Genomic DNA, 19,945 nt, shown 5'->3' with positions numbered 1-19,945 from the left:
TTTCCAGGAGAAGATGAAACTTAACAGCAAGTTATATCTACTAGTGGAAGCAAAATCATAATCCATTTTGTTAGGCTTTAAGAGATATCATAGAGCAGTTATAGTGGGTTTTTTTTTCCATGAAAAGATTAATCATACCTGTAGTAATTTTATGGTATAATTAACTTGCCAGTCCACCTCTTTCTTGATTTCTCTTTTAGCTCCTAATATTTTCAACTTTCACAAATTCTAGCACTTTGTTTTATTTCAATCTTCTTTTGCAGACCCAATATATGCTTGACCAGCTTTCTGAACTTCAGAATAAGGTAATAAACTGAATTTTGGGTAACAAAAAAGAAAAAAAAATACTGCTAAAGTTTTTCTATGTTCTAAAATACTAACCGGCTTTTAAATGCAGGAACAAATGCTAATGGAAACTAAGAGGGCTTTGTCAATAAAGATAAAGTCAATATCTTAAGTTGTAAAAGTAATAGCCTTTTGTTCATCAACTTTTTGACTGTATATGATATGTGAGTTTGAAAGGACAAAACTCAAGCTGCAGTGACATAGCTTATCTAATCAAGTAACAAATTACGATATACGGCTGATAAAATTTTATTTGTTGTAGCTCCAGTGTCAAGTAAAGCGTATAAAAAATATTTTTTATATTCTCTAAACTGAAATGTAATTTCAATATAAGTATAATATTTTTTAGTTTGAAAATTTGAAAATGTAATTATATCATTTTCCCAATTTTTATTTGCTGAAGAACTGTTTTTAATTTTTCAATTCTAATATTTCTAGAATTTTCTAATAAAAATATTTTTTCATTTTTATCGGATTCAATTTTATAAGGATTTATTTCCTTTTTATAACTTATTTCTAAATCTTGTTTTTCAAGACTATTAATTCTTTTCAACTTTTATTCTTCTGTTAGAAAAGTTTTTGACTATATGTCCTATTTTAATATCTAAAATATTTTTAAATTCTTTAGAAGTTTTTCTTTTAGAAAACTGATTCTTAATATGACCAGAAAATTTTTTATTTTTTAGTTTCTCTTTGACTTGTTTATTATATTTTTTCTTTTTATGCCTATGATGAGTATTAGGTTTTACACCTAACCGTCCTAGTAAAGTTCTATTAATAAATTTTCTTATATTTTTTAGGATCTTTCTCATCAATAGTTAAATTTTTTATATTACTGGTCAACATATTGGTTGTATATTGAACTTTACTTAAATCTTTAATCAGATAATCATTTGTTTGAATATCTGACTTAATTTTTCTTTTTCCATAAAGATCTGTTGGTTCAGTATCCATTGGTTCAAGAATATTTATTTCTTCGTCTATATCTTCAGATGAAGTGGTTTCTTCATTAGAATTATAAGTTGAGACTTTTATGTCTTCATCTTGATTTGTTGAAGTTTTTTCTTCATCAGATTGTTTCTTAAATAATTCTGTTTTTTCAGAATTACTTGAACTGCTACTATCATCATGATATCCACATTGCCAAACGTTTTTGTTGGTATGTGGATTGCCTTTCTTTCAGGTTGCCATCTTTGTTGGCATCATCCCTAGTGATGAATTGTAGATATATCTTGATGACAATTTTCCCATATATTTTTGATTTGTTGCAAAATATGAGATGGGAAATCTTCTATATCTATTTCTGCTATCTTTTTTAGTAGATAAATGGATTCTTCATCTTTATCACTAATTCTTGAATAGTACGCCATTATTCTTCTTCCATCAGTTCTAAGTCGATAATTTTTTTCTTGAAGAAGATATCTTGCTTTAGCCATTAAATCAATTCCAGTTTGGATTTGATAATAGCTAAAATCTTTCTGACACTTGTCAATTGTTGTTGCCAAGTGTTCCTTATCTTCATTTAAGGCTGATAATCGAGGGCTGTCGATCATAGTATGAATATACCAAATTTGATATGGCTGAAAATTTTTTTCTTTTTCAGGAATACCAATAAGAGTACTAATTTGGATATAAAAGTAATAGAAAAAATCATCATTGTTTATGATGGATTGTAAAAAAGATTTTACTATTGCTGGAAAATCCATTAAAAGGTGAAAAGAGAAATTTTGTATTACTATTTCTCTAACAAAACCCCATTCAATACTTGTTATATCGAATGGTTCATGATCCAATCTAAATTTTATAGTTGGATAAATTTTACCAATAAAATTAGTAAAAACATAAGATTGTAGAAAATATTCAGAAAAAGCTTTTTGGAATTTAATATGTTGATTACAAATAAGTCCATTAATTTTGTTGAATATTTTCATTGGTAAAATCTGTCTAGATTTGTTATATAAACAGATTCTAAATACCTTATTCATGATAGGACTGGTTTTTCCTTTATGAATAAAATATTGAAAAATATTAAAAAGATTGTTTATCTCCTCAATATCCATGAATTCTAATTGGAATTCATCTCATTCTCTATATAAAATAGATTTTAACAATAAATCTTCAGCTTCATTTTCTTTAGTTGTTTTTTCAACTAAAAATAATGAAAATCTGGTAAGAGCTCTTCTGAAATTGGCTCTTTGATTAGAAATATAGGTTTTTCATATCTCGTTTATAAAATCATAATTTTCTGGTGATAAATCAGGATTATAAAAAATCTTTTATTTTTGAAAGATCTTTTTTTTCTTCAATTTGTTGTTTTTTCAACAAATTTTCTGAACTTTTGATGATTTCAGTATAACTGGTTTGTGATGCCAAATTTATATCTTGAGACATTGGTGATTGATACACCATGTTTGAAAAAGAGGTTCCAACTGGTTGGTTTACCATTGGATATTTTAAAACATTTGGTCCAAGTGGTTGGTTTACCATTGGATATGATACATAATATCCTTAATTAGGATAAAATGGTATTTGTGCAGATACAAATCTTTTTTTGGAGTTTGCTTCTGCTTTCCCTTTGTTGGGTTTTTTGTGAATAGTAGTCCATTCACCGACTATTGCTTTTAGAGGTTGTTTACCTCTATCCATGAGGCCTGCTAAGATAATCAGCAAGAAGACTTTCATCACTTTTTATATAAATAACTTCAAAATTAAAAGTGCATAAATCATTCTACCACCTAATTCTTCTTGGTACAGTTTCCAAACTGTTGTTAGTTAAAAACTGTTTAACTGCCTGATTATCAGTTCTTATGATGAACCTTTCAGGTGCTAAATAAATAAGAAAGTTTTTATTCCTTTTTTAATAGCTAAAAGTTCTTTTTCATAAATAATATAATTAACCTCATTAGGCTTAAATTTTCTTGAATTATATCCACATATTAGTTCTTCATTATTATTAGTTGTTTTAGCTTTTAGAATACATCCCCAATAACATTGTGATGCATCAGTTTCTAAAATTAGTTTATCACATTTTTTAGGTAAATAAACTTTTAGATTGTAAGTTATTTCTGCTTTTATATTTTTTATAATTTCTTAGACCAGCAAAAAGAAATATTCTTTTTTAATTTTCCATATAATATACCTATTTTTTCAGATTATTTTGGAAAAAAGTTTCTCCCATAATTAACAATTCCTAAAAATTGTTGAAGATGTTTTTTATCTTCTATTTTTTCAGGAAATTCTTCTATTTTTTCAGGAAATTCTTTTATTTTTACAATAATATGATCTTGGAGTTTAAGACCATCTGTAGATAACTTTAAACCTAAAAATTCTATTTCCATTTTTTCTAGCTCTATCTTTTTAGGGCTTAATATAATTTCATGTTTTAGGAATTTTTGAGAAAAAATATTTAGATGTTTTCTATGCTTTTCTAGTGTTTCTGAAAAGACTAGAATATCATCTATATATACTACACAAAACTTTTTATACTTATTAAAGATGGAATCCATCCATCTTTGAAAGATTTGTGGAGTATTGCATAATTCAAATGGCATTATCCTCTATTGATAATGACCATTAGGGGCACTAAAAGCAGTTAAAGGTTTTGACTCATCGATTAGCATGATTTGTCAGAATCCCAATTTACAATCAAATTTACTAAAATATTTGGCTTGTTTAGCCTGATTGATCAATACTTCTTTTTTTGGGATAAAATATCCATCAAAAATAGTGTTTTGATTTAATCTCTTATAATTAATAACCATCCTAGTTTTTTCTCTTTTAATTTCAGCATGATTTCTTACCATAAAAGCAGGACTTGAATGAGGACTATTAGTTTTTTCTATTAATCTTTTTTCTAATAGTTCATTTATTTGAACATCAAACTCATCCATATCTTGTTTAGTATAGATCATAGGCTTAACCCTAATTATTTTATTAGGATTATTTAATTTTATTTCACAATATCTTGGACTATTTTTTCATAACTTTAGTGGTTCATCACTAAAATTGTTTTCTAATATTTTAAACAACCAATGATTTGTTTCTAATTGTTTAATTTGTTCTTTTCTAGTTGGTGTAAAGTTTTTATTACACACAAACTTATGGTTTTCTACCAGTGGTATTTCCATAGAGAATTTTTCTACAGACAAAGTAACCAAATGTTTATCTATAGAAAATGGTAGATGATGATGTATAAAATTATTTTCTAGTAATATATCTCTATGCATTTAAGAGAAACATAACATCTTAGGAATTACAAATCTAACATTGTTTATGTAGATTGGTATATTTCTTGCATTATATTGGATTATAGTTTCATTACCATCTATTCCAATTGCATTAATAGGATTTTTCATTAATTCCTATTTTTCTATAAGAATAGCATTTTTTTTTGCAACTACTTGTTGTAGCTCCAGTGTCAAGCAAAGCGTGTAAAGAATATTTTTTTATATTCTCTAAACTGAAATGTGATTTCAATATAAGTATAATATTTCTTAGCTTGAAAATTTGAAAATGTGATTATATCATTTTTCCCAATTTTTATTTGCTGAAGAACTGTTTTTAATTTTTCAATTCTAGTATTTCTAGAATTTTCTAATAAAAATATTTTTTCATTTTTATCAGATTCAATTTTATAAGGATTTATTTCCTTTTTATAACTTATTTCCAAATCTAGTTTTTCAAGACTATTAATTCTTTTTCTAACTTCTTTTCTTTTGTTAGAAAAGTTTTTGACTATATGACCTATCTTAATATCTAAAATATCTTTAAGTTCTTTAGAAGTTTTTCTTCTAGAAAACTGACTCTTAATATGACCAGAAAATTTTTTATTTTCTAATTTCCCTTTGACTTGTTTATTATATTTTTTCTTTTTATGCCTATTATGAGTATTAGGTTTTACACCTAACTGTCCTAGTAAAGTTCTATTAATAAATTCTCTTATATTTTTAGGATCTTTCTCATCAATAGTTAATTTTTTTTATATTACTAGTCAACTGGTTGTATATTGAACTTTACCTAAATCTTTAATCAGATAATCATTTGTTTGAATATCTGACTCAATTTTTCTTTTTCCATAAGGATCTGTTGGTTCAGTATCCATTGGTTCAGGAATATTTATTTCTTCGTCTACATCTTCAGATGAAGTGGTTTCTTCATCAGAATTATAAGTTGAGACTTTTATGTCTTCGTCCTGATCGGTTGAAGTTTTTTCTTCATCAGATTGTTTCTTAAATAATTCTGTTTTTTCAGAATTACTTGAACTGCTACTATCATCATATTTTAACATATAATGATAATTAAACATACTAAAAAGATCTTTATGTTTTTCATAAAGTTCTTCAATTAATTTTAAATATTCAACTCTTTCTAGTTGATCATTAGTAGTAGTAAAATTTTCTTTCCAATGTTTTATAAGGGTTTTATAGGACTCGAAATCATATTCTTTTTGTTTATCATCTTTTTTACGTTTTTTATGTTTTTTATAATTTTTTAACAGAGATGACTCATCAGAAGTGTTTTCTTCTTCAGATAAAACTAAAATATTTTTTTTACCATTACCATAATATAAAAGACCTAGATCTACATCAGACTCAATATTATTATTAAAAACTTGTTCTAATTTATTATTAATATTAGTTAATATTTCTTTAGACTCATGGTTTAAGTCTAAACTTTTTATAAATCCTAAATTATTTATCTTTTCTTCTACTTTACTGACCTTTTTACATAACTTAGAAAAATAAAAAGAAGTCATATCAACAAGCAGATAATTGGGGGGGTTCCAATCATCTTTTTAATAATCCAAATTTGATACGGCTGGTAAAATTTTTCTTGTTCAGCTATACCAATTAGACTACTAATTTCAATATAAAAATAGTAATAAAAATCATCATTGTTTATGATGTTTTGTAAAACTGTCTTTACAATAGCTGAAAAATCTTTTAAAAGATGAAAAGAGAGATTTTGCACAACTATTTCTTTAGTAAAACCCCATTTAATATTGGTTATATCAAATGATTCATGATTTAATCTGTATTTTAAAGTAGGAAATTCATTATCTAAATAATCATTAAAAACATATACTTGTAGAAAATATTCTGAAAAAACTTTTTGAAATTGAATTTGCTGTCTGCAAATTATTTCATTTATTTTTGTGAATATTTCTACCGGTAAAAATTTCCTAGCTTTATTAAACATACATATTCTAAATACTTTATTCATAATAGAGTTGTTTTTCTCTTTATGAATAAAATATTGAATAATATCAAGAAGATTGTTTATCTCATTAATATCCATAACAAAGAGTTGGAATTCATCTCAATCTTTGTATAAAATAGATTTTAATAATAAATCTTCAGCTTCATTTTCTTTAGTTGTTTTTTCAACTAAAAATAATGAATATCTGGTAAGAGCTCTTCTGAAATTGGCTCTTTGATTAGAAATATGGGTTTTCCATATCTCGTTTATAAAATCATAATTTTCTGGTGATAAATCAGGATTATAAAAATCTTTTATTTTTGAAAGATCTTTTTCTTCTTCAATTTTTTGTTTTTTCAACAAATTTTCTGAATTTTTGATGATTTCAGCATAACTTGTTTGTGATGCTAAATTCATATCTTGAAACATTTGTGATTGATATACCATGTTTGAAAATGAGGTTCCAACTGGTTGGTTTACCATTGGATATTTTAAAACATTTGGTCCAAGTGGTTGGTTTACCATTGGATATGACACATAATATCCTTAATTAGAATAAAATGATATTTGTGCAGGTACAAATCCTTTTTTGGAGTTTGATACTGCTTTCCCTTTGTTGGGTTTTTTGTGAACAGTAGTCCATTCACTGACTATTTCGTTTAGAGGCTGTTTACTTCTATCCATAGAACCTGCTAAGATAATCAACAATCATTAATAATAATTATTAATTATCTAGTAGTTTAATTGGTGTAAAATTTTTATTACACACAATCTTATTATTATTATCAAGAGGTATTTCTAAAAAATCTTTTTTTTACTGATAACCAAATAGAATGTTTATCAATAGTAAAAGGTAAATACTTACATATAAAATTATTACCTAATAATATATCTCCCTTCATGTTAGGAAAACATACTATTTTAAGAATCACAAATCTAACATTGTTTATGTAGATTGGTATATTTTTAGCTTTATGTTTTATAATAGTTTTACTACCATCTAGTCCCATTATTTTTATGGGTTTTTTCATTAATTCCCATTTTTCTACAGGAATCGTATTTTCTCTGCAACTACAGATTGTAGCTCCAGTATCAATCAAGGCATTTAGAGAATATTTTTTATATTTTCTAAATTGAAATGTAACTTTGATATTTATTCCAACTTTTGACTTTTTATCAATTGTTGAAGTTTGAATTTCTTTCATTCTAGTTTTTCTAGAATTATTACTAGGTTCAGTAGGAAATATAGGAATTTGAACTGTTTTAATTCCTATTGGTGTACTATTTGAACTAATATTATCTTCTTCTTCTGGTTGAGAACTAGAGGGTAAAACTAAATTTTCATTTGTATTTGTTATACAATTATTTTTAAAATACAATTTATTGCCTGATGACATATATTCTATATTAAACATAAATATATATTCATCGTTATTATCAGAATCTGTTTCTGAAACTAACTCATATAATATTTCTTCAGGATTTATTTCCTTTTGAAAACATATTTCTAAATCTTGTTTTTCAAGACTTTTTATCATTTTTCTAGCATTTTTTCCTTTGTTAGGACAATTGCTAGCTATATGACCTTCTTCATCACAAATAAAACATTTACAAATTTGTTTCTTTGGTTCAGAAGTCTTTTTCCTAACCACTGTTTTATTATTACCAAAAAAATTTTTTATTACCTGGTTTCCATTTTCTTAATTTATATTTTTTCTGCTTTTTAGGATATATTTGTTTACATCCAAATTCACATTCATTTTCTAGTATTTTATTACAATATTTATCACTTAATTTATGTTTGACTTGTTTAGCAGCTTTACTTTGCAAACAATGTAAAGTTATTCTTTCACGTGCAAAGTTTATCCTATTTCCTATAGTATCCAAATTTTCTGCTGGAAGTCCAGATGTTTTACTGTGCTTCTCTAAATAAGACATATTTGTTTATACATATCTCATCCCAGGGTGGGGGTAATTTATGAAAATATTGGTTTTTCCAAAATTCTATATTTTCATTTTTAACTTTTGATATTCATGAAGAAATTTTTTAGAAAAATCTTCTAAATGTCTAATATCACATAATTTAATCTTAGAAAGGATATAACTAGATGTACTATCTTGATCTTTTTTATCAAAATATCCACAAAATTCTATTTTTAGAATTAAGGTTAATCCTTTTAAAAGATCCTTAGGGGTTCCTATTTGGTTGATTAATTGCCCCTTTTGTTCTTTACCTTTCTTAGACTCTTCTCAACGTCTAAGAAATTGTAGAACATCTCCTTGAAATGTTCCAACAAAGTAATTTAAAAAATTTTCTTTTGACCACGTGTTGCTGTTTACAACAATAGTCATAGATTGTGCCCAATCATCAATAGTTTTTTCATAATTTGAAATAGGAGTATTAGTTAGATCTAAATAAATTCCTCCTTGGGCCACATTTCTTTTATTTAAATCATCTATTCTTTGTTGAACAGGTTGATTAGAAGTTTCTCCTGGATATTCAGGTTTTACTTCATTAGTTGCTATATTATCGGTTTTATTACCAAAATTTCATCTGTTTATTTAAAGACCTAAGATAATCATCTGTTTGACTATCTGACTCTATTTTTCTTTTTCCATAAGGATCTGTTGGTTCAGTATCCATTGGTTCAGGAATATTTATTTCTTCGTCTACATCTTCAGATAAAGTGGTTTCTTCATCAGAATTATAAGTTGAGACTTTTATGTCTTCATCCTGATCTATTGAAGTTTTTTCTTCATCAGATTGTTTCTTAAATAATTCTGTTTTTTCAGAATTACTTGAATTGCTACTATCATCATATTTTAACATATAATGATAACTAAAAATACTAAAAAAATCTTTATATTTTTCATAAAGCTCTTCAATTAATTGTAAATATTCAACTCTTTCTAGTTGATCATTAGTAGTAGTAAATTTTTCTTTCCAATGTTCTATAAGGGTTTTATAGGACTGGAAATCATATTATTTTTGTTTATCATCTTTTTTTTACGTTTTTTTATGTTTTTTTATAATTTTTTAACAGAGATGATGACTCATCAGAATAAGTATTTTCTTCTTTAGATAAAACTAAAATATTATCCTTACCATTGCCATAATATAAAGGACCTAGATCTACATCAAACTCAGTATTATTATTAAAAACTTGTTCTAATTTATTATTAATATTAGTTAATATTTCTTTAGACTCATGGTTTAAGTCTAAATTTTTTATATCTCCTAAATTATTTATCTTTTCTTCTACTTTAGTGACCTTTTTACATAACTTAGAAAAATAAAAAGAAGTCATATCAACAAGACTATTTATACTCTTACTCAGAGATGAAATGTTGTTTTCATTTCTAGAGTCTATATGCGTAATATGATTACAAGTTTTATCTTGAAATTGACACTCAATTTGCTCCATAATGTTTGTCTCAGGTACCTAAGACCGTCTATTATCTATATCGTTCTTCACACAACGCTTAACGTCCTCCCTGGACTCAACGGCAACAAGAAGACATAATAATAGATATATGAGTTTTGAAACAAACAACAGTGAAACAAACAGAAATGTAAATCAAAGACAAAAACATACAATGAATATTACGATATTATTTCTCCAGAAAGTCATTACACCGGCACCTCTGATACCAATTCTGGGGGGAGAAGGGACTTAAGGAGTATGAGCGGAAGGGAATATAGACTCTTTTATTAACAAAAAAGAAAATGTTTACAAAGAAGAAAACTAGAAGAAAACTAAAGAGTAAACTATAAACAAATGATGCCTATATAATTGAACATTCCTCCCTATTTATAAAGGAGATTAAAAATTCTATACAATTGTATTTTGAATCCCGAACAGTGTTTCTGATAAGGATTCGGCTTCAAATGGATGTGGCTGCTTCCACGTCTCATTTGTCTTCTTGTAATTTTAATTGCATGGTCATGGTTGTTTCCACGTTGCATGCTTGAATTAATGACCGCTTCCATCACTTGCTTGTGTCATGTAGCTTTTATCATTGCTTGCATCATCATTGGTTTGATGAAATCTTCCACGTTGCAAGACTTTTTGTCTGCATCTGGGTGTCATTGATTAGCCTTCATGGTTGCTTCCATCATGGCTTATGTCATCATGATATCCACGTTGCCAAACTTTTTTGTTAGTATGTGGATTGCCTTTCTTTCAGGTTGCCATCTTTGTTGACTTCAACCTTCTTGCATATTATTGAGATTCATTTCTTCAATCTCGTCCAAATGTAAAAAATCTGATGAAAGTCTTGGTGGTGAGTTCCAAGTCTCCCATATATTTTTGATTTTTTCTGTAATATGAGATGGAAATTCTTCTATCTCCATTTCAACAATCTTTTTTAACAGCTTCACAGATTCTTCATCTCTTTCCTCCTGGATGTTTCCATTGGGAAATGCCAATATCCTCCTTCCATCCGTCCATAATTTATAAACATCATCATGGAGAAGATAATGGGCTTGTGATAATAAATCAATTCCTGTTTGGACTTGATAATGATCAAATTTATTATAACATTTATCAATAGTTTTTGACAAATGTTCTTTATCTTCATTAACAGCAGATAATTGGGGGGTTCCAATCATCTTTTTAATAACCTAAATTTGATACGGTTGATAATTTTTTTCTTATTCAGCTATACCTATTAGACTACTAATTTCAATATAAAAATAATAATAAAAATCATCATTGTTTATGATGTTTTGTAAAACTGACTTTACAATAGCTGGAAAATCTTTTAAAAGATGAAAAGAGAGATTTTGCACAACTATTTCTTTAGTAAAACCCCATTCAATATTGATTATATCAAATGGTTCATGATCTAATCTGTATTTTAAAGTAGGAAATTCATTATCTAAATAATCATTAAAAACATATGCTTGTAGAAAATATTCTGAAAAAGCTTTTTGAAATTGAATTTACTGTCTGCAAATTATTTCATTTATTTTTGTGAATATTTCTACCGGTAAAAATTTCCTAGCTTTATTAAACATACATATTCTAAATACTTTATTCATAATAGAATTGTTTTTCTTTTTATGAATAAAATATTGAATAATATCAAGAAGATTGTTTATCTCCTTAATATCCATAACAAAGAGTTGGAATTCATCCCAATCTCTGTATAAAATAGATTTTAATAATAAATCTTCAGCTTCATTTTCTTTAGTTGTTTTTTCAACTAAAAATAATGAATATCTGGTAAGAGCTCTTCTGAAATTGGCTCTTTGATTAGAAATATGAGTTTTCCATATCTCGTTTATAAAGTCATAATTTTCTGGTGATAAACCAGTATTATAAAAATCTTTTATTTTTGAAAGATTTTTTCTTCTTCAATTTGTTGTTTTTTCAACAAATTTTCCGAACTTTTGATGATTTCAGCATAATTGGTTTGTGATGCTAAATTCATATCATGAAACATTGGTGATTGATACACCATGTTTGAAAAAGAGGTTCCAACTGGTTGGTTTACCATTGGATATTTTAAAACATTTGGTCCAAGTGGTTGGTTTACCATTGGATATGACACATAATATCCTTGATTAGGATAAAATGGTAGTTGTGCAGGTACAAATCCTTTTTTGGAGTTCGATACTGCTTTCCCTTTGTTGGATTTTTTGTGAATAGTAGTCCATTCATCGACTATTTCTTTTAGAGGCTGTTTACCTCTATCCATAGAACCTATTAAGATAATCAACAATCATTAGTAATAATTATTAATTATCTAGTAGTTTAATTGGTGTAAAATTTTTATTACACACAATCTTATTATTATTATCAAGAGGTATTTCTAAAAAATCTTTTTTTACTGATAACCAAATAGAATGTTTATCAATAGTAAAAGGTAAATACTTACATATAAAATTATTACCTAATAATATATCTCCCTTCATGTTAGGAAAACATACTATTTTAGGAATCACAAATCTAACATTGTTGATGTAGATTGGTATATTTTTAGCTTTATGTTTTATAATAGTTTTACTACCATCTAGTCCCATTATTTTTATGGGTTTTTTCATTATTTCTCATTTTTCTACAAGAATCGCATTTTCTCTACAACTACAGATTGTAGCTCCAGTATCAATCAAAACATTTAGAGAATGTTTTTTATATTTTCTAAACTGAAATGTAACTTTGATATTTATTCCAACTTTTGACTTTTTATCAATTGTTGAAGTTTGAATTTCTTCTAGTCTAGTTTTTCTAGAATTATTACTAGGTTCAGTAGGAAATTTAGGAATTTGAACAGTTTTAATTCCTATTGGTGTACTGTTTGAACTAATATTATCTTCTTCTTCTTCTGGTTGAGAACTAGAGGGTAAAACTAAATTTTCATTTGTATTTGTTATACAATTATTTTTAAAATACAATTTATTGCCTGATAACATATATTCTATAGTACTAACTGGTTTAGAAGTACTAGAACTATTGATTCTTTCCATCATCCAATCTCTTGGAATTGACAGATCTCTTAGATCTAATAATTTCGGCTGAATTTCAGTAGTGAACCTGTTTGGTAGATTTCAATAATTTTGTTATTAATCTCTTTTATTTCTACTTCTGCTGTATTTGTATATACATTAATAGAAGTCCAACTAATTGCTAGATCTTCTACTAAATCATTGATATCAGAATTTTTTGTCTGAATCCTAAGACAAAGACACTCTTCTATTAGAGGGTCTGAAATGGAAATAAAATAATTTGGTTTAACTTTAAATCCTATTACACCTGTATGTAAATTAGACTGAATACCTCCAATAAGTGCTTTTATTGGATTTTCAAATCTTTTACCTAAAAGGACAGCTATTATAGGAATATCATGACCTCTTCTAAATAAGGCTCTAATAGTAATCATGATTATACCTAAATGTATATATCTAACCTGAGGATATTTCTTTCTAATCCTCTTAATTTTCTCTTTAGTAAAGAGAGGGATTTCTGTTAATCCTTCTCTTGTATCCTTAGAGATAGTGTTACCGCTAATTTTTTCTATATGTCTCTGAGTCCATATTTAAACTTAGAGATCTTATATATTTCCTCTTTAGAAATATGATTTTTATTAATTTTTTTCTATAATTTCATCAGAAAAGTCTTTTTCTTCTGCGATTAAATTACCTAATTTAATATCCTGTTTTTCAGAATTCGGAATTTCTTCTAATTAATTATTAGAACTTCTTCCTATATTAAACATTAATATATATTCATCATTATTATCAGAATCTGTTTCTGATATTAACTCATATAACATTTCTTCAGGATTTATTTTCTTTTGAAAACATACTTCTAAATCTTGTTTTTCAAGACTATTAATTCTTTTTCTAACTTCTTTTCTTTTGTTAGAAAAGTTTTTGACTATATGACCTATCTTAATATCTAAAATATCCTTAAGTTCTTTAGAAGTTTTTCTTCTAGAAAACTGACTCTTAATATGACCAGAAAATTTTTTATTTTCTAGTTTCCCTTTGACTTGTTTATTATATTTTTTCTTTTTATGCCTATGATGAGTATTAGGTTTTACACCTAACCGTCCTAGTAAAGTTCTATTAATAAATTCTCTTATATTTTTAGGATCTTTCTCATCAATTAATTTTTTTTATATTACTAGTCAACATACTGGTTGTATATTGAACTTTACTTAAATCTTTAATCAGATAATCATTTGTTTGAATATCTGACTCAATTTTTCTTTTTCCATAAGGATCTGTTGGTTCAGTATCCATTGGTTCAGGAATATTTATTTCTTCGTCTACATCTTCAAATGAAGTGGTTTCTTCATCAGAATTATAAGTTGAGACTTTTATGTCTTCGTCCTGATCGGTTGAAGTTTTTTCTTCATCAGATTGTTTCTTAAATAATTCTGTTTTTTCAGAATTACTTGAACTGCTACTATCATCATATTTTAACATATAATGATAATTAAACATACTAAAAAAATCTTTATGTTTTTCATAAAGTTCTTTAATTAATTTTAAATATTCAACTCTTTCTAGTTGATCATTAGTAGTAGTAAATTTTTCTTTCCAATGTTCTATAAGGGTTTTATAGGGCTGGAAATCATATTCTTTTTGTTTATCATCTTTTTTTATGTTTTTTTATAATTTTTAACAGAGATGACGACTCATCAAAAGAAGTGTTTTCTTCTTCAGATAAAACTAAAATATTATCCTTACCATTACCATAATATAAATGACCTAAATCTATATCAGACTCCATATTATTATTATTAATAACCTGATCTAATTTATTATTAACACTAGTTAATATTTCTTTAGACTCATGGTTTAAGTCTAAATTTTTAATATCTCCTAAATTATTTAATTTATCTTCTACCGAACTGACCTTATTATATAACTTAGAAAAATAAAAAGAAGTCATATCAACAAGACTATTTATACCCGTACTCTGAGATGAAATGTTGTTTTCATTTCTAGAGTCTATATGCGTAATATGATTACAAGTTTTATCTTTAAACTGACACTCGATTTGCTCCATATTGTTTGTCTCGGGTACCTAAGACCGTTTATTATCTATATCGTCTTCACACAATGCCTAACGTCCTCCTTGGACTCAACGGTAACAAGAAGACAGAATAACAGACATATGGGTTTTGAAACAAACAACTATGAAACAAACAGAAATGTAAATCAAAGACAAAAACTTACAATGAATATTACGATATTATTTCTCCAGAAAGTCGTTACACCGGCACCTCTGATACCAATTCTGGGGGGAGAAGAGACTTAGGGAGTATGAGCGGAAGGGAATATAGACTCTTTTATTAACAAAAAAGAAAAGGTTTACAAAGAAGAAAACTAGAAGAAAACTAAAGAGTAAACTATAAACAAACGATGCCTATACAATTGAAATTTCCTCCCTATTTATAAAGGAGATTAAAAATTCTATACAATTGTATTTTTAATCCCGGACAGTGTTTCTGATAAGGATTCGGCTTCAAATGGATGTGGCTGCTTTCACGTCTCATTTGTCTTCTTGTAACTTTAATTGCATGGTCATGGTTGTTTCCACGTTGCATGCTTGAATTAATGACCGCTTCCATCACTTGCTTGTGTCATGGTAGCTTTTATCATTGCTTGCATCATCATTGGTTTGATGAAATCTTCCACGTTGCAAGATTTTTTTGTCTGCATCTGGGTGTCATTGATTATCTTTCATGGTTGCTTCCATCATGGCTTATGTCATCATGATATCCACGTTGCCAAACTTTTTTGTTAGTATGTGGATTACCTTTCTTTCAGTTTGCCATCTTTGTTAACTTCAACCTTCTTGCATATTATTGAGATTCATTTCTTCAATCTCGTCCAAATGTAAAGAATCTGATGAAAGTCTTGGTGGTGAGTTCCAAGTCTCCCATATATTTTTGATTTTTTCTGTAATATGAGATGGAAATTCTTCTATCTCCATTTCAACAATCTTTTTTAACAGCTTCACAGATTCTTCATCTCTTTCCTCCTGGATGTTTCCATTGGGAAATGCCAATATCCTTCTTCCTTCCGTCCATAATTTATAAACATCATCATGGAGAAGATAATGGGCTTGTGATAATAAATCAATTCCTGTTTGGACTTGATAATGATCAAGTTTATTATAACATTTATCAATAGTTTTTGACAAATGTTCTTTATCTTCATTAACAGCAGATAATTGGGGGGGTTCCAATAATCTTTTTAATAATCCAAATTTGATACGGCTGAGCAACCAACCCTAAGTAAGCATTTCTAGAGGAGTCAGCCACAAGCTGATATCAAGTTGCTTGGAGGTTGGTTTGGGTCATTTTAGTTACTTGCCTCTCTTTGGGGCCACAAAACTTTAGTATAGCATTTTATTGAAGGTTTGATACCTAAATTCCCATAATCGGCTGAATACTTTTTCTTGTGTTTTATAGCTTGAAGAAATTAGTGCTAGAAACCAGCTCCGAATATCATGGGAAGGTGGTTAGCAAAGTGTAGCATTCACTAACCAGCAGGCTCAATCTATGGGGTTGTTTCAGCCATTGGAATGCAATCCAACTTTGCAGATAGGGTAGGATAAAATCCCCTTAATTCTTCTTTTTTCCCTTTCCCCATTCTATCATATCATTGTCCGTCCCAATGTTATTTAGACTCTTCATTTAGTATCCATGTTTAATATTCAAATGTAGTGCGTATTTGGATATAAATGTCTATGCCAGAGGTGCCTTATGCTTTATTTTGTTTATTTTTTGAACCTACATGACCAGAACTTCTAAACCTACATGTTGAGGTTGCTACACACAAGTCCCTTCCTTTTTTTAGTTTATGTGCCATGTGATGATTGTGTTTTAAAATTTGACTTGTTTTAGTTCCTTACATTCTTATAGGATTCACATTCAAGGAGCAAGAAACATCGCAGCAACTCATTGGGATCGGGCAGTCAGAATTCAGAATCAAGTGACATACAAGAGATAGATTTGGAGCTTAGACTGTCACTGTAATTAGTAAATTTTTTTTCCACTTTAAATGCATGCTCATGGAACTACATTTTATGCTTTCCTAGAATTGTAAGTTCAAATAAGGTGTTGATCTGCAAGTCATACATACAACTTGAGCAAGTTGATATGAACTAGTTTGAATTTTTTTTAATTTTAAAGGAATCTTATGTAATCAAAGGCATTTTGACTCGCTACATGAGATATAGTGAAAAACATTGATCTTCTTGTTCATGAATTTCCATTTTAATACGTCTTCAAATTAAATTATGCATTTCTAAATTGGTGGAATTCCACTTCTGCTACATTCTCTAACCAAAGAATGGAGTGATGTATGTAATAATAACAACATTTCTAAAGGATTTGCTTAAAGCAGGTAAAGGGATAGGAATGGATTTGTGGCGTTTTTATGATATTTTGATTTTTTTTATTTTTCACCCAAAAACGCCGCTGAAGGTTATATTTTTTAGCACATGTTCTTTAGCTGCGTTTTTGAGAGAAGTGCCGCTAAAGGTCATGTTTTTTAGCTGCGTTTTTGGGAAAATCGTCTCTAAAGGTCATGCTTTTTAGCGGCGTTTGTAAAAAAAGAGCCGCTAAATATCATATTCTATAGCGGCTTTTGTCCACATAAACGCCACAAAATTATAGCGACGCTTAAAGGGCCAAAAAAATGCCGCTAAAAACCTGTTTTGTTGTAGTGACAACTTGTTGACTTAAATTGAATTCAATGTTATGATTTGCGTGTGAATGTTCAGATAATTGTAGTAGCATCCTGAAACTTGGATCCAGCGATCAGATTGGGCGAGGGGTGTTACATGAAGTATCGGTGTTGTGGCGGGACGTTAATTGAAAGAAGTATCAGCGTTGTGGCAAGATTTTAATTGAAAGAGAAGTTTCGGTGTTGTGGAAGGATGTTAATTGAAAGATGAGTGGCGTTGTGGTGGGATTTGTCTCCAAGTCACAAGTTATGACAATCCGTTGGGAGTTGTCCTTACATATACAGGTTTATGATAGTCCCCAGGACTTGTCTTTAAGTGTACAAGCATGTGTCTGCACCAGAATGAATCTACGTGTACAAATTCACTAAGTATGTATTCGCAAATGGTTTCTCTAAAAGAGAATCCTTGGTTGTGAGTCCGCCAAGACCATCATTCAAACAAGAGTCCGCCTGGATTACCATCCAAGTATGAGTTCACCGGATCAACTGCAAGTATGAGTCCGTAAGGACTATAATACAATCTAAGATAGTCTGTAGGACTTGTCCTCAAGCTCCTAGGCTAAGTCGGTCTTCTGGGACTCCGTTATATGAAAATTAATGAAAATAAGTCTGCACGAACAATTCGCATAGTGTGAGTCTCGGAGTCTAAGTTCTCCAAGCACAATTGCACGAAAAATATTCATCGGACGTAAGCCCGCAAGAATTATCTTTAAGAATAGATTTGTATATACGAGGGCAGGTATGAATCCACAAACCTGAGTCTGCAGGTATGTATCCGTGGACATGAATCCACAGGCATGTGTCTGGTGTGTATTAGCAGAGTATGACTCCGCTAAGATCTTTCACCTGTATAGGTTGCATTGGGTAAATTCAACTATACTTACCGTAACACATATGTTTGCAGAGAGTGAAAGTGAACTGTTTATTTGAGCGAAGTGTATTGTATGCTTGTTGCTTATATTCTTACGTGAAATGTTTAACGTATTAGTTGTCCTTATGCGTTTCTTATATTCCACGCAAGTTGTATGTGCGGGCAAGTAAACATCATGGGAACTCACTAAGATCATTTTGAACTTACCATGCTTCTTGATTTATCTCTTCAGGTATCAATAGCCGTTTTGAACGATAGGAAAAGGACTAAGCCAAAAGCTGAAGTTTTAGTTGTGAGCCTTTTAATTGTATTTTTGTAACATGTACATATCGTGGTAGTCCACACGCTAGTAAACTAAGAATCTGATTTTACTTTATTTAATCGAAACTCTTTTAAACACAAGGCAGTATGTACGGTTGGATTAAATATATATTTTGTAAACTTTTAAGTAAGTGCCAAAAACAAAATAAGCTATCAACTCATGTTGTTGCATATTCCAATTAGCTGAATGTTTCAAAATCATTTAAATATTTGGTAATAACATTATTTTGTTCGACTCCGGTTACCGAACCGAGCATGAGATGTTACAATAAATAATAAAAATATATTGATCAAGCACATTATCACTTATCTTGCCAAATTGAGACTGCTTCGCCAGTACCTATCCTCCACCCCGTTCCCATATCTAGCAACCGTCACAGGCTCCATATGCTCCACCAATATCTATAAATTATTAAATGTTAAAACTTTCTTGTAATGAATTTTATTAAGAATTTAATCTAAAAATTTTAAAATTTAATTAGTTAATTGTAAGTTAACCTACTAGATATTAATTAAATTAAGGAATTTTATTTTTCATATATTTAATTCCTTTATATTTAAATAAATTAATAAGATTTCATATTTATATTATTTTATCTTTAAAGTGAATTATTATGTCAAGCCTATTATTAAATATTTCTTTAAATTTAAAAAAAATATATTTAAATAGAATAATTTAATTTATTTTAAAATTTTAAAAGATATTTTTTTATCGTTCACTGATAGCTGCTTATATGTATGAAAATAGTGAAATTTTGAAGAAGAAACTTGTGATCATTGTCTTGTCTATCATAATTTGCTAATTTATCATGAATTGTTATTGACTATTTTATATATTATTTGTAATATTAATTATTTAGGACGTTAAGTGAATTGTGCTTTAACATGTAAATTAAAATAATTTCAAAACTTAAAAGTATAATTAAAATATCATATTACAAAAAAAATGATATTTGCAAATATAGAAGTTACTTATTTTTTTACTAATAGATTATATA

This window comes from Gossypium hirsutum, chromosome D07 (genome assembly GCF_007990345.1).
Source record: "Gossypium hirsutum isolate 1008001.06 chromosome D07, Gossypium_hirsutum_v2.1, whole genome shotgun sequence".
NCBI lineage: Eukaryota > Viridiplantae > Streptophyta > Magnoliopsida > Malvales > Malvaceae > Gossypium > Gossypium hirsutum.
This window is presented reverse-complemented; position numbering follows the sequence as displayed.